Here is a 13,207-nt window from a genome sequence, read left to right on the forward strand (position 1 = left end):
TTCCCAAATTTTAATTTTGTTCAGGCTCTGTCATGGTGACCAGGGATTGGAAAATGACTGCAAAGAGCCTCTGGGGAATCTGGGGAGGGAAGAAAGGTAGTCTGTATTCTAAGAGGGGACTGAGGTGATGGCTACAAAATTCTACATATCTACGGAAATCATTCAATTCTACATTTGTGATTACTGACTTTCATTACAAGTAACTTGTTCAATAAAATTTCTGGTTTCTACTCCAACCTGCAAGGAGCCAGGAGGTCACCACTTGTCCTTACAACAAGAAAAAAGCTGAACAAACTGAAAATTATCAAATCTTATTAGCGGGCCTAGAAGAGAGGTCACAGGGCAAATTGCCATGCTGAAAACAAGACAGACAGGCAAATACAAGGAACAGAAGCTGCTGAAGCCAGCACTTAAATGGTACTGACAGATTACTAGAAGCTGAGGGTGGCCTGCCTTGAGCATTCAAAACTCCTTGGGGCCCAGATTTAGTGGGGATCTCACATTTTTCTAAGTTTTATCACCTGGAGCCCAACCAGGTTCTCATAGTAAAGATCAGAAGAAAAATGCCCACAGAACTGACACTGCCGACTTCAGCACTAATTATAAAGCTACAGTAACCAAACAGTGTGGAAATTGGTGAAGAAAGAAAAAAAGCAGACAAATAGGTCACTAGAAAAGAATACAGAGCTCGGAAACAGACTAACCTTTGAGAAAGGCACAAAGGCAATTTAACAGGCAAAGGATAGTCTTTTCAACAAATGGTGCTAGAATGACTAGATATCCACATGTAAAAAATAAATAAATCTAGACACAGACTTTACACCTTTCACAAAATGGATCTTACACTTCAATGCAAGGTACAAAACTGTAAGACTCCTAGAGGATAACATAGGGGAACATCTAGGTGACCTTGGGCATAGTGATGACTTCTCAGATACAATGTCAAAAGCACAACCCAGGAAAGAAAAAATTGATCAGTTGGACTTCATTAAAATTAAAAACTTCTGCTCTGGGAAAGGCATTGTTAAGAAAATGAATAAACAAGTGATAAACTGGGAAAAAATATTGGCAAAATACAGCTCTGATGAAAGACTGGTGTCCAAAATACATAAAGGACTCTTAAAACTCAATAATAATAAAGCAAACAACCCAATTTAAAAATGGGCAGAAGATCTGGATACTCCACCAGATAAGGCATATGGATGGCAAATAAGCATATGAAAAAGATGCTCAGAATCATGTGTCACTAGGAAATTGCATATTAAACCAAAGAGATGCCACTACACTATAATATATACCTAATAGAAAGGCTCAAATCCAAACAAGTGACAATACCAAAGGCTGCCAAAGTTGTAGAGCAGCGGGAACTCTCATTCACTGCTAGTGGAAATGCAAAATGCTAGTCACTTTGGAAAACAGTTTGGCAGGTGTTTTTGTTTTGTTTTGTTTTGTTTTTGTTTTTGTTTTTTGCAAAGCTAAAAATAGCCTTGCCACATAATCCTGCAAATAGCAGTTTTAGGTATTTACCACAGTAATGTGAAAACATGTTCACTCACAAACTTGCATCCAGGTATTTACAACAGTTTTCTCATACTTGTCAAAAACTGGAAATAACCAAAATGTCCTTTACTAAGTTAATGGCTAAACAAACTGTGGTATATCTGTGCAACAGAATATGATTCCGTTATAAAAAGAAATGAGCTATCAGGCCATGAAAAGACATGGAGGAACTTTAAATACATAATGCTAGGAAGAAACCAGTCTAAAAACTCTACACACTGTATGATTCCAACACTAGGACATTCCAGGAGAGTCAAAATGGTAGAGATAGTGAAATGATCAGTGATTGCCAAACGTGGAGGAGGGATGAATTGGTTGAACACAAGGAGGTTTTCAGTAGTGAAACTCTTCTGTGTGATACTGTACTGAGGATTCATGACACTAGGTAATTGTGAAAACCCACAGAACTATAAAACTCAAAGAATGAACCCTAACGTAAACTATGGAGTTTAGTTAATAATAACATACCAATATTGATTGATCAATTGTAAACATCTATCACACTAATGCAAGATACTAATGATAGAGGAAATTGTGTTCTAGGGGACAAGAGAGAATAGGGGAATTCCCTGTGCTATCAGCTCAATTTATCTGTAAACCTAAAAGTACTCTAAAAAATAGTATCTATTAAATTTTATTAAAATTCTGACATGACAGCCTCAAATCAAAATGTTGGTGGCATCCTGTTACTGTGTGGTTAATAATGGGCATTGGGGTGGATGAACCTGGAGTCAGAACGGTCGGAGATAGCAATGCCTGTGCCTTCAACCTCTGGCTCTGCGGGTGTCCCTGGAATCCAGAGAGCAGATCAGTTGGCTTGAGACAGCCTCAGTGCTCCAGATAGTGCAGGCTTCTGGTAAGGACAGGGAAAAATCATCTCAGGGCAGTAATATGGCTGATATAGATTTTATTTTGGACGTGGGTGAATCTTGCAGTCTAAAAAGTATTTAACTTAGAAGACAGATACTCTCTGCTCATGATGTTAAGAACAAATTTAGAATTGTTGTTAAACTTACATCTTTATTTCCCTAGCTGGCCAGGACCTCATCAGTAGCTACTGATGTCACTAGTGTCCTCTGATCACCTTGGCAGTGATAACTGTTTTGACCCAACAGAAAACTGAGGTGTTGCTTGTACCTAAGATGCTGACGCCTGGCAGAAATCCAGGGTCACTGTCCCAGAGCAAGTCAGCCAGCTGTTGATTAACAACCAGAAGGGGGACCCGGTCATCCACTGAGGTCATCTCCATGCAGCATGAGCCACTTGCTCTAATGAAGCCACCATCACTACATTTCTCATAACTCGCTATTCACTAGACTGAGAGTTCTGTGAAAGCTGAGATCATATCTACTCATCTCTGTGTTCATGATTCCCAGCTTAGGGTCTGGCACTAAGGAAGGTCTCAGCAGTGTTCACTGAAGATAGGATAAAACTGACTATAGATATCCAATCCAATCACCAACAATCCTCTCCAAAATGTCCTACCAGGGATGCTATAATTTCTCCCAAGATGCAGCAAGCCCCCTTCCTACACCTGTAGACCCCTGCTCTACACCAGTCACATCCCAGGATCTTCTGTGGGACACTGGAGGAAAAACGGGACTACTCTGAAGAATTCCTCTTATGGTTCCCCTTGTCATTAGGAGCAATGTCTTCACCTACGCTCCCATCCTCTGGGCTGCCATGACACACCACTTTCAGAGAACTACTATATTTTCTTGAAATCATGTCATTGTGTTCTTTCTCTCATGAGCTTGAGTTGCTTGGGGAAACACTACTATTTGAACCCCAAGTACACCCAGTAAATACTCATATCATATAGAGACCTTCCTCAGCTGAAAGTGCAGAGGAATAGTGTAAGTATCACTGCTTCATATACTGGCAAGAAACACTTACTCTGGCACCTGACCTAGGGCAGAGCTGTTTAATGTAAGAATAGACATCTCCAACCCTTCTCCAAGCATGGATCTCCTCTAACCCACACTGACCTGAACAGCATCCACTGCTATGGCAGCCCCGAGGTCAAGGCTCCTAGGTCTGGGGTGGGGCTCAGGGTCAAATCCTCCCCCTCTTGGAGTTGGTGCTGCCTCTCACTATAAACCAGCTCTGATCCTCCCTTTGGCTCTTCCTCACCAGGGTCAGGAGACTCCTGTGGATTAAGTGTCTTGCCCAGTCCCCGCTGCTCAGCTTGCGCTGCCCCTCGAGTGGCTGAATGATCACAGGCCCATTGCCCATTCCCCTGAGGCTTCTGGCCCAGTTTGTTCTTATTCTCCCCTGCTTTGTTTCTCACCTGTTCTAGCGCTGACTTGTCCTTTACAGGTTCTTCTCTTTTCCAAAACCTGCTGACTTTCTTCCATCTGTTCCCTCAGTTCTCAGCTTCCCAGGTGTGAACTCAGCTCAGGCTCTGAAGGAGAAACACAGGGGCCAGAGTCAGGAGTCAGACCCAGAGAGGTCAGAGGCAGGTTAGAGGTCCAGGCAGTGTTAAAGACCATCTCAGCCCCTCAAGGTCTCAGAGAAAACAAAGCAGGAAGGGACCTCAGAGAGGTACAATTAGCACCTACTTTACTGATGAGAAAACTCAAGTCCAGAAAGACTAAGACTCTCCCAGGCTCCCTCATCACCCAGTGGCAGCAGATATACCACGAAAGCCTTGGCCTCACCCTCCCTGTGCAAAGCAGGTAACTCATCCTCCAGAAACTCGCTGCTGCCTTTCAGAAAACTTTAGATCAAATACAGCAATTTCACCTTGCAAACAGAGTAAAAGGGTCTTTCCTTGGACAATTCTTTATCATGGTTCTGTAGGCCTATTACTTACTCCCAGTCCGTTGTCATTCACTGGCTAGTAGTTTGGGGCAGGGAGCATGTGAGGATTAAACAGTGGTTAACACAACCCTGCCTTCCCAGTCTGGGCGTTCAGCTCCTCCATGCTTCCTCAGGGAGTTTCCTCTGCTGTAACTGCTGGAGAGTCCAGGCCCTCATGTGGGTCATTTCTCCATGAAGATCCCTGTTATTTTCTTCCTCTCCTGGAGATAGAGAGGGCAGAGAATGGCTCTGGGTCTCCACAGTCTTAGGTTTTCTCCTGAGCCAGCCAGGGCAGCTGAAAGGAATCATGACTGAGAGAGGTTAGGACAGTGAAGACGATCTCAGAGGAGCACGGGCTCACAAGGACAGCCCCTCGTGGAGACAGTCAGGACTGTGACACGGGCACTATCTGACCAATTCTGCTGGGGGCGATGGACCAAGGATTAAGCAGAGGATGCTGCCATGAGGAGAAAGGGGAAGAACCAAAGGAGTAGGGGGAAATAAGATAGACAATAATGGTTTCAAGAAATGCAGAGCAGCCGGGCGCGGTGGCTCAAGCCTGTAATCCCAGCACTTTGGGAGGCCGAGGCGGGTGGATCACGAGGTCGAGAGATCGAGACCAACCTGGTCAACATGGTGAAACCCCGTCTCTACTAAAAATACAAAAAATTAGCTGGGCATGGTGGCGCGTGCCTATAATCCCAGCTACTCAGGAGGCTGAGGCAGGAGAATTGCCTGAACCCAGGAGGCGGAGGTTGCGGTGAGCCGAGATCGCGCCATTGCACTCCAGCCTGGGTAACAGGAGCGAAAGTCCGTCTCAAAAAAAAAAAAAAAAAAAAAGAAATGCAGAGCAAAGATCCCAGAAGCAAAGTCCCACAGGATGGAGGGTCAGTCTCAGGCTGTGGATCCTACTTAAGTACCTCCTGCTGGATTTTGCCCAGCTCCATTTCCAAACTATTTTGGATTGGTGACTTTTTTCTCCCTTCCATGTTCCTTCTTTTTGAACTAGAATCACTGTAATTGTTATTCTGTGCCTGTCCCGCCATTCCACATTAGGAGCAGATAAGCAGTTTGTTCAGTTTCACAGGTCGACAGAGGTAAGGCAATTATGTCAATAATCTGTACTTAATGGATACCCTCAGAAGCCTCATTGACACCTGGTGTGGATGTTTTAGATAAGATTTTAAACTTTGGATCTGATGTGGCCTATGTGACATTTTTCATGTTGAACTAATGCTTTAATGACATGAAATTTGGAAACTTTAGAGGACAGGATGAATGTATTTTGCAGATGGGGGAATGTGAGTGTCAACTGTGGTAGATGGAATTTCTGAAATGGTCCCCAAACATGCCATACCCTTGTCTCTGAAGCCTGTTAAGGTGATGAGACACCACTCCTGTGATTATGTTTTTATGTGACAGTGACATGACCTGAAGATGATGAGGTTACCTGCATGAAGTGGATTGAATCACATCACTCCATACATGACAGAGCTTTCTGTGGCTGGTTGGAGAAGATGAAGTCAGAGAAGGAAGGAGCTTGAGAAGGACTCCATGAGTTGTGATTGGTTGAAAGACAGAAAAGACAGGTAAAGAGGAAAGCAGGTGGCATCTGAAGTCAGAGTATCTCCTGGCTGACAGCCAGCACAGAAAAAGGGCCCTCAGTCCCCCACAAACAAGAATAGAAACATTTTCCAATATCTGCAGTGAACTTGGAATAAAAGCTTGAGCTCTAGAGAAAAAGCATAGCTAGCCCATTTCTGGATTTTAGCCTCACATGACCCTGATCAGAAAACCCAGGAAGGAAGGAAAAGAAGGAAAGAAGGGAGGGATAGGGGAACAGATAAACTTACATGAAGATGAGGAGATCCAAGGAAACTTACACCACCGATATGTTCAATTAACAGGAACATGCTAACTAGTTATTAGAGAGACACACTACTATAAATCCATATACTGTTTCCATGGCAGACAATCATTCCTGCTTCTCTGAAACACTTTCTGTCTCCGCCTTGCTGTTGTTAGAGACACTGAGTCTTCCCTTTGGACAAGTTCTGGCACCCACAGGAATGAGATGAGACAGTGAACCCCAGAACACCAGGCCACAATGTTCCCTGCTGCTCCTTGTCCACTCCAGAAGCTGCCCAGCTGCAGGGGAATGTGAGCCTCAGCTCCTGGGTCTGACATCATCCCTTTGCCTTTCTCACTAGGCATCTCTCCTTGCACTGGCTCCCACTCCCCCAGGAACTGGCAGGTGACCATGTGAAAAGAACACAAACAGGCCACGCCCCTTTCTTTCTCCTCTCAATGCCTGCAGTGGTGGGTTCCATGGGGTAGTGATCTGACATTTACTCATTATGGTGCCCCTAGCCCAGAGCAGGGCCTGGCACCTAATAGCCACCATGTGAATGCTCAGTGAAAGAAGGTGACCACCACAAGGTCATGAGGAACCAAGAATTCTACTGTGGCCCATCAATTTTAAGTCCTACACAATTCTAGAATGGGAAATGTGAAAGGCCTTCAAAAGTGGCCACTCTCTGAAACCATTATACTGGCAGCTGAGCCATGTTTCCCCATCCTGGACACATCTAGAGGGCACCGCCTAAATCCAGACACATCTCCCCACACAGGACAGTTCAGGAGCCTTAGCCTGGGAAATGTGGTGGACAGGGAGGGGGGAATCACGAAAGTTGAAGAGGTGAAAGCAGGTGAAAGGGAACAGCAAGGTGGAAACAGAGAGAGAGAGATGGGGATGGAGACTGGGGGATGAGAGGGGAAGAGAGAGGAGAGGGACGCAGATCCAGCCACTGAGGAAAAGGCCTGAAGAGAACACTGTCTTCTCCTGAAGTCAAATAACTTCCACCTGACCACACACTGCAGCTCGTGGGTGGCACATGCAGGTCATGCTGCAATGTTTAGGGCCTATGGAATCTTCCCTTCTCATCTGAATCGTAATGGAGAGAGGACTCTCTGACCCCATCCAGCTGGCAGTGCCTCGTGATTTTTACCTGTTAGATCTGGCAGCTCTTCATGTCAGCCCACACCGCATGAGGCTGCTCTTGGTAAACCGAATGGGGAAGATTCTACATCAGTGCCTCGGAGAGTCCACTGGAAGCCCTGGACAGCAGGAGTCAGTGGTGCCCCAGCATGGAGGCCAAGAGCACACAGCACTGAAGCTCCAGACACCCTCAGGAGGACAGTAAAGGACGATGTGCTGGTGAGAGCCTGGGTCAGCAGGAACCTCCGCCTGGGTCTGAACATGATTGGCCTTCATACGAGCTATGACGTAAAAGAGAGAAATCAAGGTTAACATTAAGATTTGGGGCTTGGGGAACTTGAAGGATGGAACTGCCATTTGTTGAGACTGGGAAGACTGAGAAAGGAGCAGATTGAAAGGCGGTGAGGAACTAGAATTGGCTGGTTTTCTGTCATATGCAATCAACAGTCCTGACCAGCCTGGGCAATATAGTAAGACCCTGTTTCTGAAAATAAAAAGTTAGCCAAGCATGGTGGTGCACACGTGCAATCTCAGCTACTCGGGAGGCTGAAGCAGGGAGATTCCTGAGTAGCCAGAGAAGTTTTCACAAAATAAGTAATATTTGGGGCAGATCTTAGTGAACAGGAATTCCATTCTTTCTGTTAGGAAATTAAGAGAGTGTGGGTGTGGTTAGTTAATGATGATTGAACTATCTTTGGAATCTCATCCACTGGTCTATCTGGTCTATTTATATATGTATATTCTATCTGCAGTCTCACTGAGCTTTGCTAGTTTATGTTGCAGGAACAAAAGCCCCAAAATCTTAGCAGCTACACATACAAAGGTCTATTTTCATTGACATTTCCTTTTTATGGCAGGTTAACTGTGACTCTATTCTATACAAGCTATTTTATTTGTTAGACAGTGAAAGCTGTGATACTTAGAGAATTGTTGAATGTGGTTCATTCATTCATTTAACAACTATTTATTGAATATCTGTTTCATACCAGGCAAGGTCAGGCACTGAGAATACAGTAGTAAATAAGAAACAAGATCTCTAATTTCCACAAGCTTATTTTGAAAATGAGATTAAACACTTACAAAATAATCATAACAATATTACATTCACAAATAATAAATATTTTAAATTAGAAAAATATAAAATTATTAAAACTAAAATGGCCAGGAGTGATGGCTCACACCTGTAATATCAACACTTTGGGATGCCAAGGTGGGAGGATCATTTGAGCCCAGGAGTTTGAAAACAGTCTGGGCACCATAGGAAGACCCTGTATACAAAAAATAAAAACTGAGCCTGGCATGGTGGTGCATGCCAGCAGCTACTAAGAAGGCTGAGGTAGGAGGACTGCTAGAGCCTGAGAGGTCAAAACGGCAATGAGCCATGATCATACCACTGCACCACTGCACTCCAGCATGGGCGACAGAGCGAAACCTTGTCTCAAGAAAGCAAAAAGAAGAAGATATGTTCAAACTATATGCAGGAGAAAAAAGAAGAAGGAAGAAGAAGAAGAAAGAAGAAGAAAGAAGAAGAAAGAAGAAGAAGGAGGAGGAGGAGGAGGAGGAGGAGGAGGAGGAGGAGAGGAGGAGGAGAGGGGGAGGGGGAGGGGGAGGGGAGGGGGAGGGGAGGGGGAGGAGAAGGAGGAGGAGGAGGAGGAGGAGGAGGAGGAGAAGGAGGAGAAGGAGGAGAAGGAGGAGAAGGAGGAGAAGGAGGAGAAGGAGGAGAAGAAGGAGAAGAAGAAGAAGAAGAAGAAGAAGAAGAAGAAGAAGAAGAAGAAGAAGAAGAAGAAGAAGAGGAAGATTAAGAAGAAGAAGAAAGAGGGAAGAAAGAAGAAGAAGAAGAAGAAGAAAAAGAAACAATTTCATTGATGTAGTCCTGAAACTATTATGTTGAATACTATTGTCTACATTACATCACGTCAGTCCTTTAATGGCTTAACAATTAGATATGATCCATAAAATTTTCCTGGTAATTAGGTATACTTAAGAACAATTAAGTATAGAGTTACTGCCTTGACAGGAAGATGGTAAAATTTTTTAAAAGACAAATAAATAAATAAAATAATAAAACCTGTAGCTCTGTGAGTCTCAAATAACATCTAATTGAAGTCAGTGAACATCTAGCAATCATTCTGAACACATAATTCTCTTAATACATGTTGCCTAAACTCCCAACAGATCTGACTTACCAACACCCGTATGTAGCCAAAAATTGACAATCATTTATAAATTATCACCTATGACTCCATCTTCTCTACCCACTTAAAAACATTTTACATCTTTATTTATGATTTTTTGTACAGATGGGATCTCACTATGTTGCTCAGGTTGGTCCAGAAACAGACCCACACTGATTTCATAAATCAGATGATCATACAGCCATCTGATTTATGAAAAAAAGTGCCACACAGTCCAGAAGGACAAGGATGTTCCGTTCAATATATGGTGCTACATTAAACAGTCACATCCATGTATTTTTAGTAGAGATGGCTATTTTTTAGTAGAGTAAAAAGTGAATCATGGCTGGGTGGGGTGGCTCACACCTGTAATCCCAGCACTGTGGGAGGCTGAAGTGGGCAGACTACTTGAGCCCAAGAGTTTGAGACTAACCTGGGAAAATGTTGAATGCCCATCTCTACAAAAAAAAAAAAAAAAAAAAAAAATTAGCCAGGCATGGTAGCACATGCCTATGGTCTCAGGTACTCAAGAGGCTAAGGTGGGAGGATTGCTTGATCCAGGAGGTGAAAGTTGCAGTGAGCTGAGATTATGCCACCACACTCTAGCCTGGGAAATAGAGTGAAAGTCTGTCTGAAAAAAAAAAAAAAAAAGCATAAACTAAAATAAAATTGCTATGAGGTTAACACAGAAAAAAATGTGTTCATATTCTTAGGTTAGGCATTGATTAACAGGACACAAAAAGCAGTCACCATAAAGGAAAAGATTGATCAAGTATAATTTCATTAAAATTAAGAAACTCAGGCTGGGTACACTGGCTCATGCCTGTAATCCCTACACTTTGGGAGGCCAAGGCAGGTGTATCACTTGATCCCAGGAATTCCAGACCAGCCTATGTAACATGTTAAAACCCCATCTCTACTAAAAATACAAAAAGAGCTGAGCATAATGGTGCTCCCCTGCAGATCCCAGCTACTTGGGGGCTCAGGCAGGAGGATCACCAGAGCCCTGGGAGGTCGAGATTGCAATGAGCTGTAATTGTGCCATTGCACTCCAGCCTGGACAACAGAGTGAGATCCTGTCTAAAAAAGAAAAAAAAAAAAATAGAGAATCTCCATTCATTTAAAAACGCCATTAAAAGAGTGAAAAGGCAAGCTACAGTTTGAAAAAAGAGAAATGCAATACGTGTATATCCTAGAAAGGACACATAACCAGAATAAAGTGTTACAAATCAACAGAAAAACAAGCATATCCTGAAAACAGGATACAGAAATTTAACAGGCACTTCACAAAAGAGGACATATAAATGGCAGTAAAAAATACTCAACCTCCATACCAGGAAAAGGCAAAATGAAACCACACTGATACATTACTGCACCTCTACTCCAATGGCAAAATAACTTTCAACTGACAAGCATCAGCAAGGATGTGGGATAAGCAGAATATTCCCTGATAAGTTTTACAACCACTTTGGGAAAATGTTCAACAATATCTGATACCTCTAAAACCAACAATGTGACTCTTACATATATACCCCAATCTAGCAATGTTCTATTTCTTCATCTGTGGTGAATTTTACTTAGTATAAATTTATTACTTGTACTTTTTTTTTTTTTTTTTTTTTTTTTTTTTTTTTTTTTTTTTAGGTTCTCCCTCTGCCATCCAGGCCTGCGTGCACTGGCAAGATCACTGCTCACTGTAATCTCAGCCTCCCAGGCTCTGATAGATCCTCCCATCTCAGCCTCCCAGGTAGCTAGGGACACACCACCACAGACAGCTAATTTTTGTATTTTCAGCAGAGATGGGGTTTTGCCATGTTGCCCAGGCTGGTCTGGAACTCCTGGGCTCCAGTGGTCTGCCCACCTTGGCCTTCCAAAGCGCTGGGATTACACGTGTGATCCACTGCCCCCCGACCACCTGCACATTTCAAATTGTCAACTTCTTCCACAGACTTCTGTAACTTTTCAAAGATTTCTTTGACACAAAGGTCTCAGAAATCTTAAAGCTAGCATTTTAGAATAGAAAACCGAGCTGCTGGTTCACAGGTGAAATTTTACCAATAAAATTTAACAACAAAAGAAAGCTACTAACGCATATCAGCTCAGAACAAAGCTTTAAAACGACCAGCAGATCACTTTAACGTCCTCGAGCACTGGGAGTCATTCCTTCGGGTGAACAACACTGTACCCCAAAGAAATGATAGCACTTCAAGAAAAGACTTCCTGTGGGAAGCAGCTTTACCAGCAAAAAAAAAAAAAAAGGAAAGCGAGGACACCACTCCAAAAGTCTTGCTGCGCTTCGGTGAAAGGACGCCCGGTGAGATCATCTGAGAAGCCCCAAAGACCCGCTCCCGCCAGCGGGATTCTTCCCGGCGCCCCGAGAGGAGGGCTGCGGCGTCCGCGGGGAGAGGAACCCGGCGCAGGGACTCCAGCCCGGCGGCCGCCCCGGCCGGCTCGCCCAGCAAACGCTGCAGAGGTCCCTGCGCGCGTCAACCTAGCTGCGCGCCGGGGTCCCGAACTCCCCGCCCGCGGCCTGGCGCGGTGCCCTCACCTCACAAACGCTGGTGGACTTCCCGGCAAACCTTAACTTCCCACAGGCATGGCGGCCGCCACGCCCCGCGCCTCCGCCCTCCGCAGCCCGCCCGCCTGTCCTGCGTTTCCAGAAGCGCCGCACTCACTGAGCGGCTCCCAGCGGCGGCGCCACCCTCCCCTCCCCAGCCCTCCCCTCTCCTCCCCAGCCCTCCCCTCCCCTCCCCAGCCCTCCCCTCCCCTCCCCTCCCCAGCCCTCCCAAGCCCTCCCCTCCCCTGCCCTTCCCCGCCCCAGCCCCTCCCCCGCCACCGCCGCGCCCCTCCCCTGCCCTCCCCTCCCCTCCCCTCCCCAGCCTGCCCCAGCCCTCCCGAGCCCTCCCCTCCCCTGCCCTTCCCCGCCTCAGCCCCTCCCCCTCCCCCACCCCCACCGCGCTCCTCCCCTCCCTGCCCCGCCCCTCCCCTGCCCTCCCCTCCCCAGCCCTCCCCCCTGCCCTCCCCAGCCCTCCCCTCCCCTCCCCGCCCCAGCCCTCCCCAGCCCTCCCCTCCCCTGCCCTTCCCCGCCCCAGCCCCTCCCCCACCACCGCCCCCACCGCGCTCCTCCCCTCCCCGCCCCTCCCCTCCCCTCCCCAGCCCGCCCCAGCCCTCCCCAGCCCTCTCGAGCCCTCCCCTCCCCTGCCCTTCCCCGCCCCAGCCCCTCCCCCGCCACCGCCCCCACCACGCTCCTCCCCTCCCCGCCCCTCCCCTGCCCTCCCCTCCCCAGCCCTCCCCCCCTCCCCAGCCCTCCCCCCCTCCCCAGCACTCCCCCCCAGCCGTCCTCCCCTCCCCTCCCTAGCCCTCCCCAGCCCTCCCCTCCCCAGCCCTCCCCTCCCCTCCCCAGCCCTCCCCCCTGCCCTCCCCAGCCCTCCCCAGCCCTCCCCTCCCCTCCCCAGCCCTCCCCTCCCCTCCCCTCCCCGCCCCAGCCCTCCCCAGCCCTCCCCTCCCCTGCCCTTCCCCGCCCCAGCCCCTCCCCCGCCACCGCCCCCACCGCGCTCCTCCCCTCCCCGCCCCTCCCCTGCCCTCCCCTCCCCAGCCCTCCCCTCCCCTCCCCAGCCCTCCCCTCCCCAGCCCGCCCCAGCCCTCCCCAGCCCTCTCAAGCCCTCCCCTCCCC

At 47.0% G+C, this 13,207-nt stretch overlaps 1 long non-coding RNA gene across 2 annotated transcripts in view; it reads right to left on the minus strand.

The window, feature by feature from the left end:
- The window catches only part of LOC141582645 (uncharacterized), a 27,407-nt gene extending 15,164 nt beyond the window's left edge, over positions 1-12,243 (minus strand). For both annotated transcript variants that reach the window (XR_012515532.1, XR_012515533.1), the window contains exons 1-3: positions 12,083-12,243; positions 7,371-7,641; positions 3,851-3,964 (exon numbers count right to left, since the gene is read on the minus strand). This is a non-coding gene — a long non-coding RNA (uncharacterized LOC141582645). The remainder of the gene's footprint in view (positions 1-3,850; positions 3,965-7,370; positions 7,642-12,082) is intronic.
- Positions 12,244-13,207: the final 964 nt, after the last annotated feature.

Source organism: Saimiri boliviensis, chromosome 21 (assembly GCF_048565385.1).
Source record: "Saimiri boliviensis isolate mSaiBol1 chromosome 21, mSaiBol1.pri, whole genome shotgun sequence".
In the NCBI taxonomy this organism is placed as follows: domain Eukaryota; kingdom Metazoa; phylum Chordata; class Mammalia; order Primates; family Cebidae; genus Saimiri; species Saimiri boliviensis.